Here is a 9,874-nt window from a genome sequence, read left to right as displayed (position 1 = left end):
GGAAGAGAACAACTCTTTTTCTTAAGATCCAATTTATTGTGGGGTTCCTTATATTCTGGTCAACCCAACAGAATACCTTCTGAACATTCCTCCACGGGAAATTTTTGTCAAGCATGTAGTAAAAAACTATGAGCAATATTAAAAATATGAGATATTTTGGGTATAATGATTTCATTTTGACACATATGTAAGGAAGGGGAGTCCCTTAAATGCTCACATAAGATGAAGAGTTGAAAATGTACAAGGTTTAATAGTAAAAAAACTATGAGTAATATAAAAATATGAGATATTTTGAGTGTAAGGATTCCTTTTTTGACACATCAGTAAGGAAAAGGAGGGCCTTCAATGAGGCGCCTAAAACACATGCTTAAATGAGTTTTAAAATCATAAAAGTTGAGATATTTCATCTCTCCTCTCTCCTCATTCAAGTCTAGTTCCAAAAAGTTAGCTTAACTGACCTAAAAATGGTCAAAAAGTGACCAAATTGACTTGGAAAATTCTAGAATCAGTTTGTTTGGTTAGGAGCTCAAATTTTTCTATAAATAGAAGCCTCCCCTTGTTGAAAAAAATATAGTGTCTTATGCATTGTTACTCTACTCCACCTAAGCCAAGAACTGTGAATTCTTTAATAATTCACTAGTTTTTGACACTTCTCTCTTTCTTTAATCCCCATTGGTGGCTCCATCAACATACCAAACCAATTGATTGGTTGGGGGCCTCTACCGTGAACAAAGAATCAAGCAAATTGTAAGGTAAGTATGGTGAATTTTGATTTTTTCTATGATTTCTTAATGTTTCTCTCTTCTCAACCCCTCTCAAGCTTGAGAAGCTTAATTGGTATGGTTTTTGAATGTTATTGAAGTTAATTGATTAATGATAGTAAAGAATTTCATAAATTTCTATTTATGTTTAATTCTAATGATTTTTCCTCTCTCACTTATGAAATGGTCATATTCATGACCCATTCTCAATCCAAATGAAGCTTTTCATAAAGCTTTTTCTTAATCCAAGATTAATCTATGCTTGAGAATAAATTAATAGTTTTTCTATGCTTTTAGTTTATGATTATTTTTGATTTAATCCATTAAGGGTTAATGATCCAATTAGGGATCATTCTAATCATTCCCTTAAAGATAAGCCTTATCTTTTTTAAATAATTGAGATTTATCAGTTATAGTAGCGGAGCTATGGCAAAATTTTATAAAATTTTACACATAAAATAATTTCATTCAAAGCATGAAAAGAGGATTTCCTACCATATTCTAGGAATTATCATCCTAGATTAATTGGAAGAAATTCATTAGAATCATGAGAAAATTGAATTTTTATATTATGCATAAAGAATAAATTTTTATATCAAAAGTATTACTTTTATCATTTTTATTTTATGCATAATGGATAAATTTTTATATCAAAAGTGTTACTTTTATCATTTTTATTTTCATGCATAGAAGTATGCATAATGGATAAAATTTTATATCAAAAGTGTTACTTTTAGCATAATTAAATTTCATGCATAGAGGTATGCATAAAAGATAAATATTTTATTATAAAAGTGTTACTTAAAACAAAAAGTGAAAATGAGGATTAACTAGACTTGCTCTCAGTACCCGGCCACTTCAAAACCTACACTATTGTGATGAACAGAAGGTGGTCTGACTGACGCCAACAAGGGTCAAGGAGAATGGGCTATCCATATCATACGATGGCCCGACAGAAGTCAAGGAAGTTGATATTGCGGGACAAGGGGAGGAAGCCAGACCTGTATACATTGCTAGGACTTGACTTCAGCTAAAGAAGATGAGCTGGTTGCCCTCCTTAAGAAATTTAAGGATTGTTTCACCTGGAATAACAAGAAGATGAAGGGTGTACCACCTGAGGTAGTGCAACATATTATTCCAATCGCAGAAGGATCAAGACCAACCAGGCAGAAACTATACCAGATGAATCCTAAGTATGCGCGGCGATTGTAAAGGAGGAAATAGACAAGCTCATTGCTTTAGATTTCATCTATGAAATTGAACACACGGATTGGCTATCACCAATCATAATAATGCCAAAAAATAATGGAAAACTTAGGGTATGTGTCGATCTTAAAAAGCTCAACGCAGCTACTCGAAAAGACCATTATCCATTACCCTATATGGAACATGTTTTAGAGAGAGTGGTTGGAGAAGAAGCTTACAGCTTCTTGGATGGATTTTCAAGCTACAATCAGGTGCCAATAGCACCAGAAGACCAGCATAAGATAGATTTCAATACAATGTGGGGGACATTTGCATATAAAGTCATGCCCTTCAGTCTCACCAATGCCCTAGCAACATTCCAACGATTGATGTGCACAACCTTCAAAGACTACTTACAGAAGTGGTTGGAGGTATTCATTGATGATCTGTGTGCACACTCTCGATTGGGCGGACCATCTGTCTTGCTTAAGGAAGGTGTTTGAGCGATGTCAATTATATCATATATCCCCGAACCCTTTAAAGTGTCAATTTTGGGTCAAACATGGTGTGATATTGGGACACATTATCTCAATGAATGGTATATCCATGGATGATAGCAAGGTCAAGTTGGTATTGGATTTGCCACTACCCACACTAATTACAAAGGTGTGCAAAGATTTATGGGCCACGTGGGGTATTACTGCTACTTTATAATTTTCTATGCTAAAATTGCCAGGCCATTATACAAGCTACTCATTGTCTTTGAAGGGACTGAGGAATGCCAGGAAGCATATGATCGTCTGAAGCAAGCATTAGCTAGCACACCAATTCTACGACCCCCCCAATTGGGACCTCATATTTCATGTGCATATTGATGCATCAAACTTTGCTATTGGATGCGTACTAGCCCAGTGGGGTGAGTTCAAATGGGACTATCCAATCTGCTTCACTAGTCGTCAATTAAATGATGCAGAGGTGAACTACACCACCACAGAGAGAGAAGGATTGGCCATGGTTTATGTTGTCAAGAAGTATCGACATTACCATGGCCAAAAAATTTGTATTCTTCATGGACCATCAAGCCTTATTGTACTTTGTGAATAAGCCTTGCACCATAGGAAGAATCACATGATGGTTGCTATTATCGTGGAATTTGACTTTACAGTTTACGGTAAGAAAAGGGACACAGCATGTGTTAGCCGATCATATGTCAAGAATTCCAAATGGGAAACCAGACAACTCGTGTCAAAGATGATCTCCGTGATGCTTATTTGTTCAAACTAGACATGGTACCCAAATGGAATGAGGAGATATCTGATTATCTAGCTCATGGTTTTTCACAGGAAATACCATTGAACAAAGATAAAATGTGGCGGCTTATCAAGCTTGTTGCACCTTATCAATTGATTGCGGGAGAAATATATAAGCTAGGTAAAGATAATGTGCTAAGAAGAGTGTGAGAAAAGATGAGTTGAAAGGCTAATTTACTTAACATCGCATGGAATCATGGTCGAGAAACTACGCAGGAAGCATTGGTTCAACAAAAATTTGAAACAAAAAGAATTGGAAATGGGGGACCTTGTCCTCATGTATGGTGTAGGAAGCACCAGGAAAAAGAAACTCAAATACAGAGGCCTAGGACCCTTTTGGGGTTCTAAGATCACATCTCTGGGGTCAGTTAGAATTGAGACAATTGACGACATACAGATGGAGGGTTACGTCAATGGAAGCAAACTCAAAAAATATTATGGACCATTGACCCAAGAGATGCTCTTGCCAAGAACATCTCTTAAAACAACAAACATAGCTCACAAAGGAAAAAATCCAGCAAGCTCAAGAAGAGGCTAAGGCAAGTGAGGCCAAAGCTAAACAATTAATCTAGAAGAGGATGTTACATGTCAACATGGCTTCCTTGACTCTCTCGGATGAAGAGGAACTGAACATCAAGCTATCAGGACTCATTGTAGAACTCTCTACAGCTAAAGGCCATGCAACAAGCATTGCACTAATAGATACTGGATCGAGTCATAATTTGATCTCATATGAGACATGGGAAGCCTTAAGTAGACCACACCTTGAACCCACAGATGCACAAGTACACAGTGTACACTTGATAACTATGAAAGCTAAGGGATTTTTAAGTGTTAACATTTCCATCAGAAATGATTGCTTGGTTGGGAAAGTGTTTTTTCATGCCTGCAGGTTCCATGGAAGAGGAATGATTCTAGGACGATTCTGGATCTGCGCCAACAAATGCAATATCCAATGGGAGAAGAGGACAACACTGTTGAACGAGGGCGACAAGGTCATGTCCATATCCTTATGGAGCCTGACAAACAGAGGGAAACAGATCATGATTGACGAAAAAACGACACCGAATACAGTAACATCAACTCATAAAACAGAACAAGCATTAGTCCCACAAAGCCTACACAAACAATACCCAAAGTCGCAGGGTACATAGAGGTGGGTGCCCAAGGGGCAACTCAAAAACCAACCCCACAAGAAGGAGAAGAAGAATAATATGGGGATAGTAACAAAACTTCACAAAGGAATCAAAAGTCAAACTTGGCCTACTTAAACAAATGGATAGGACTCCAGACATACCAATATCCCACAAGGTTTTCATAAGCAATGGGTCCGAAAAGATTTACTAGGAGTGCAAGGATACTACCAAGGCAATACGGCAGTGTGGGTACCCAAACCCCGCTTAGTGGCCACCATCACAGGCAGTTTTGGTAACAAAGGAAAGAGTAGTAAAAGCATACAACATCAACTTCCAACCAATGCTGAAACTGCACCAACATTGGTGTGAAGGAAGAAGACAACTCAACAAGATGGGTTGGGAATTGCCAAAGCAATGTCAGTAACCACTTCGATCACAGAACTGAACAAGGACCCTAAAGGTAGAAACAAAGAAGTTTAGCAAAGGGACACGGATAAAAGCCCCCAACCACAAGACCCAGTAATAACATTGTTCAGTTGGGTGGAAGGAAGAATCAAAAACTCCCACACGGAGCTAAAACGCCTGCAACAACACTTACCTAGAAGTGCCAAGGTGTCACCTTCGTTTTCATGGCAATAAAAGATGAAGGTATCCATTTTCTACCCAATGGGGATACAAGGTAAACTGGGTATCATGTTCAAGGTAAAAGATGAAGGTATCCATTTTCTACCCAATGGGGATACAAGGTAAACTGGGTATCACTCATTTAATGCATGTTTGAATGACTGAGCATGAAGTGAAAATAGAAGGTATCAATCTTGCACATTCATAATCCAAAAAATTTCACATCGTGAACTGATCCAAAAATGTTCACGCCGTGAGCCAACCCTAAAAATTTCACGCCGTGAAACGGTCATTTCTCACGGGCCAATCGAAAGATGCCATGCGGCTTTCTTCATTAAGGGAGCCGCCCTATCCGACGACTGCGTTATAAAATAAAAAATTCTTTCCTTTCTCGTCATTTTACATCGCCTGTCCGTCGATGCAACGCTACTTGCTTAGAGCTCCCGTTTCCAATCATCGTCCATCGTCTTTCCCGGATTTTCTAACCACAATCGACGGTCATCGATTAAGGTGGGAGCTTGGTCCATTTCTCGTATTCTTTTTCCTTTTTTATTTTGATTTGGATGTTTATGATCAATCAATATCTTCTAACGATCTTGTACATTAGTACCACCCGATTCGGTGGTTATTCTAAATAAATTCTTGCGGTATCATCACTTGAATGCTGCACATATTTTGATAACAAAAACATAAAAAACGATACAATAACAAAATCTAAACCTTTACATTTCACTGAAGTTTCATGAGACTACACAAACCTGCATTTTCACAAAACCACTGTAGTCTCACGGAACCTCATACGAAACCACCTTTCACGGGACTACACAAACCTGCAGTTTCCCAAAACCATCGTAGTCTCACAAAACCTCATTTCACGAAACCACTATGGTCTCATGGAACCTCGTTTCATGAAACCACCTTTCACGGGACTACACAAACTTTCAATTCACGACACCATTGTAGTCTCACGGAACCATTATAGTCTCATAGAACCTCATTTCACGAAACCACCTTTCTCACGGGACTACACAAACCTGCAATTTCACAAAACCATTGTAGTCTCACGGAACCTCGTTTCACGAAACCACCTTTCACGGACAACTTCACGACCTGGAGGTTCACAGAACTACTAAACCTGCACCTTCATGCCACAACATTCACTGGTCAATTAACACACCTTGTTATTACTCCTACACTAACAAATTTCTCATCTCAACTAAACAATTTACCATTAACAAAAAAAGGGAAAAAAAAAGAAAAGAAATGGTACCCACTCCACCAGACTAGAGACTGATGTACTTTTCATTATGTACAGATGTCGGCCTAAAAAACAGAAGCTATAGAGACCCTAATAGCCACCCAAGCCAGTGCTATAGGCTCCCCAACAAGTCAGAAGAAGAAACCCGTGTAGGTACCTAAACTAAATTACTTCGACCCATATGCCCAAGCCTTCCATGGGGCCATCATCAACAAGGAAGTCCTTACGGCCCATGGAAAGGTTGCACTACATTACCACCCACAGCCCAGAGTGCCTCCAAATCTTAGAAGAGGTAGAGGTCAGGAGAAGCTAGAGAAAGTGGGCTTAGGGAGAGGATGGCACAAATACTTCCAAGGAGAATCGACACAGAGCTTTGTGCCAAGTATATCACAAGACTTATGACAAAGGCACCAAGAGTGGCACCATCATGAAGGAAGATGGCACAACAGAGAAATTCCTGATCACAGAAGAAATCATTCGTGACGTTCTGCAGCTCCCACCAACAGTCAAATTCCACACCCATGCATTCGACAAAATGCCTCTGGGTGCAATGCTAAAAAAGCGTTCTTATAACTCCAATGGGGTAGAGTACGAGAATATCCAGGATGAGGCTACAGAGAAAGCCTACAGGGCTATGTCACTGATAATGCAGGTCAAGCCAAGGTCCCGTTGAACAGAATCGGGAAGGTACATGAAGAGAAGGAGGAGGACTGGGCCTATTATATTCATAGAGAGATGGAGAACTATCTGAAGGCCCACCAGTCCAAAATATGCAACCCGTACCTGCTAACCCAAGTCCTAAATCATGTGGCAAAAGGACCTCTCCCAGAGCTCGCCAAACCAGCGGAGCAACTACAATTGGCACTGTTGCTAGAGCAACCATCACTAACAGCTGACAAAACGCAAGAGGGCCACCCTGTCCTCCTAGTGGAGACCCAGGCCATTATGAAGGAGATAAGGAAAGGGAGAAAGAAGAAGACACAGACAAGAAAATGCGGGGCATCATCCCAGACATAGCTGCAGAATCACAAAGACTAGAGGCTGAGGTGGCATTGGAAATCAGAAAGTACCAAGAAGCATTGAAAGAGTAAGAAGCCACAATCAGCCATGCCACCAAGAGAAACCGCATAGCAAGTTACTCCCCCGACGAGCCTGGCACAGCTGATTTTCATGAACCTATTCCCACTTAAGGATTTAGCCTTGGCAGACACACCTGCAGAGATAGAACCCGAACAAGTAGCACCAATTTTAGTACAGGCTGAGGAAATACAAGGCATTGGGGCAGCACGGCTTAAGTGCATGAACCAGCAGCCCATACTGATATAAGAAAAAGACCAAGAATTGTAGAACCATCAATCCCAAGCAAAAGAAGGCATTTGGAAGATGAGGGAAGAATACCCCAGCTGTCCTTCCTACAAAACATCGACTATGAACAGTTCATGATGCAAGAAAAAATGGAAGATTTGGATGAATTGTTAAACCTGCCACATGCAGGACTAGAAGAAAGTGCAAACACAAGTGCACCATGGGAGCATGAGCAAAAAGTCTGGCATTGCCACCTCCTCACAACACACATGCTCCATGATTGTAACGCTGCCCTTTGGACGTAGGTTAACAAGTCAAACACACAAGTGCGGACCTTAAAGGACCACTTGGTAGTTACTAGTAGATGCCATGCATCGAGATGTCATAATGAAAAGCTTGAAGGCCACAGAGAAGCAATAGACCAGATACAAGGCATTCGAGAGCAATAATGTGGTCCTTAGCCAAACCATTGTACAAAGGATCAAAGAAAATATAGACCTTAAGGCAAAGTTAGAACAAGCTAAAGAGAAACTCCAGAAGGAGGTCACCCACACCTGTGATCTCACAGTCCTTAATGCCCACCAAGTACAAGAACTCTAGCACAATTCCATGGCCAAAGAAGAGGAGCTACCAACGATAGATCCAACAGGTATCCTCCAATCTGAAAGCAGCAAAGGACAAAGCCACTCACTTATAGCAAGAGAGAGAACAATCAAACAAGGCACATGCAAAGAAAGTAAGAGCACTTAACGACACCATCAGTGCCAGACAAGTCGAAATGCAAAGGATGGTATTAGCACACCAAGAAGCAATGGCACAAATTATGTAGCAACTACAAGACAGCCAGAGGCTGGCTGCCAAAAGGCTCCAAAGAATCACAGAAGCTCAAGAAAGCGAAGCAATAGCCACGCGTGCCCAAGAGGAAGCAACCCGGAGATTCAAGGAATTGGATGCTACAAGGATGGTTTGTGAAACTACAATATCAAACCTCCTCATAGCAACAATGACTCTCATCTACAAGAGTTGGAATGCTAGTTGGCAATACAAGACCAAAGTCAGCAGCGGCCGGAGCCTACAAATGACCTAAGCCTACTCCTTGAGCGTGCCTTGGAGTTGGGTCAGTTTGCCAGTAACTCCTCAAGCCCCTCCTCAAACTCTCACTCTATTTTTGTCTACACTAACCCTCTCTTTACTTCAATACAATATAAATCTATCTAAAGACCTAGGCATAGGTGAACTAACCCTCATTAAGCAGAATATTGAACACGATGTTGACCCTACAATAATAATGAGAATTTTGCAAGGGGACATAGTCTTAGCTAATCCACAAGATATCTTCTTTTACCCATTACATCCTATTGTGTTAAACCTTCATAGTTGGTGTTGGGTACTCCTAAATTCTAAAATTCTGGACAACAGTGTCGAAAAATTAGACCTATTTGTTCAGATGACATTCTCGAGACACCGGCCAACTATGATGTGGTAGCACATAGCTATCTGTAGGATTATAAGCCATGGGTGGCTCAAAGTTTACAATACTCACCAACATCTTAACTTATGTGAATCTACCTTATATCATCCTTTTGGAATTCTAAAGCTATACTCTAATATCTACAAACACTTAGAATCCATGCTAACCAATGTACAGTACAATTTTGATGCCACCCATATTGAATATCCTACCATAAATCCGGAGGATATCCTTGACCTACAAGAGTTTATGAAAAATCACAAGCCTAGCCACCCACCCACCCCCTAGCACAGGTCATGGTCAGGAAGAATCCTCATCTTCATCTTCAATTTTCACTTATCCCGTATATTCTAATGCTAGTAAACTCCTTAATCCCTATCCTAATGCTCCACCTACTAACACATCTTAGGCCAATTGCATATTCTCTACTTTCACTCCTCAGAAAATAGATTTTCCCACTACTCCTCTCGCCCTCGAGGAGATATTGGCACCTCACCCTGTCCCCCCCAATGGCAACCTCAAGAGGTACCCTATCCTATTCCCCCCAGGAAAATATTGAAGCTTTCACTGATGATACAATTTTGGAATCATTGTCTGGTGCAAAATATGAGGGCTTCATTTGCGCTGGCAATCCTTTATTAAACCCAAGTTGATGTTCGAGGTGCTCATGCAAGTAACACCCTTTGAACCAACTCAACAGATTATGCCAGAAGCCTGCTCGGAAGTCACACAACAAAGCAACATTATGTGCCATACCCTCTACGAGCACCTCGCCCGGATTTAGAAGAATTACTTCCCTTGGCTGGAGAAGGCAGGCACATTAT

The sequence above is a fragment of the Cibotium barometz genome, chromosome 19 (assembly GCF_041138505.1).
Source record: "Cibotium barometz isolate CiBa-2024 chromosome 19, ASM4113850v1, whole genome shotgun sequence".
Lineage (NCBI taxonomy): Eukaryota > Viridiplantae > Streptophyta > Polypodiopsida > Cyatheales > Cibotiaceae > Cibotium > Cibotium barometz.
Note: the sequence above shows the minus strand (reverse complement) of the source record.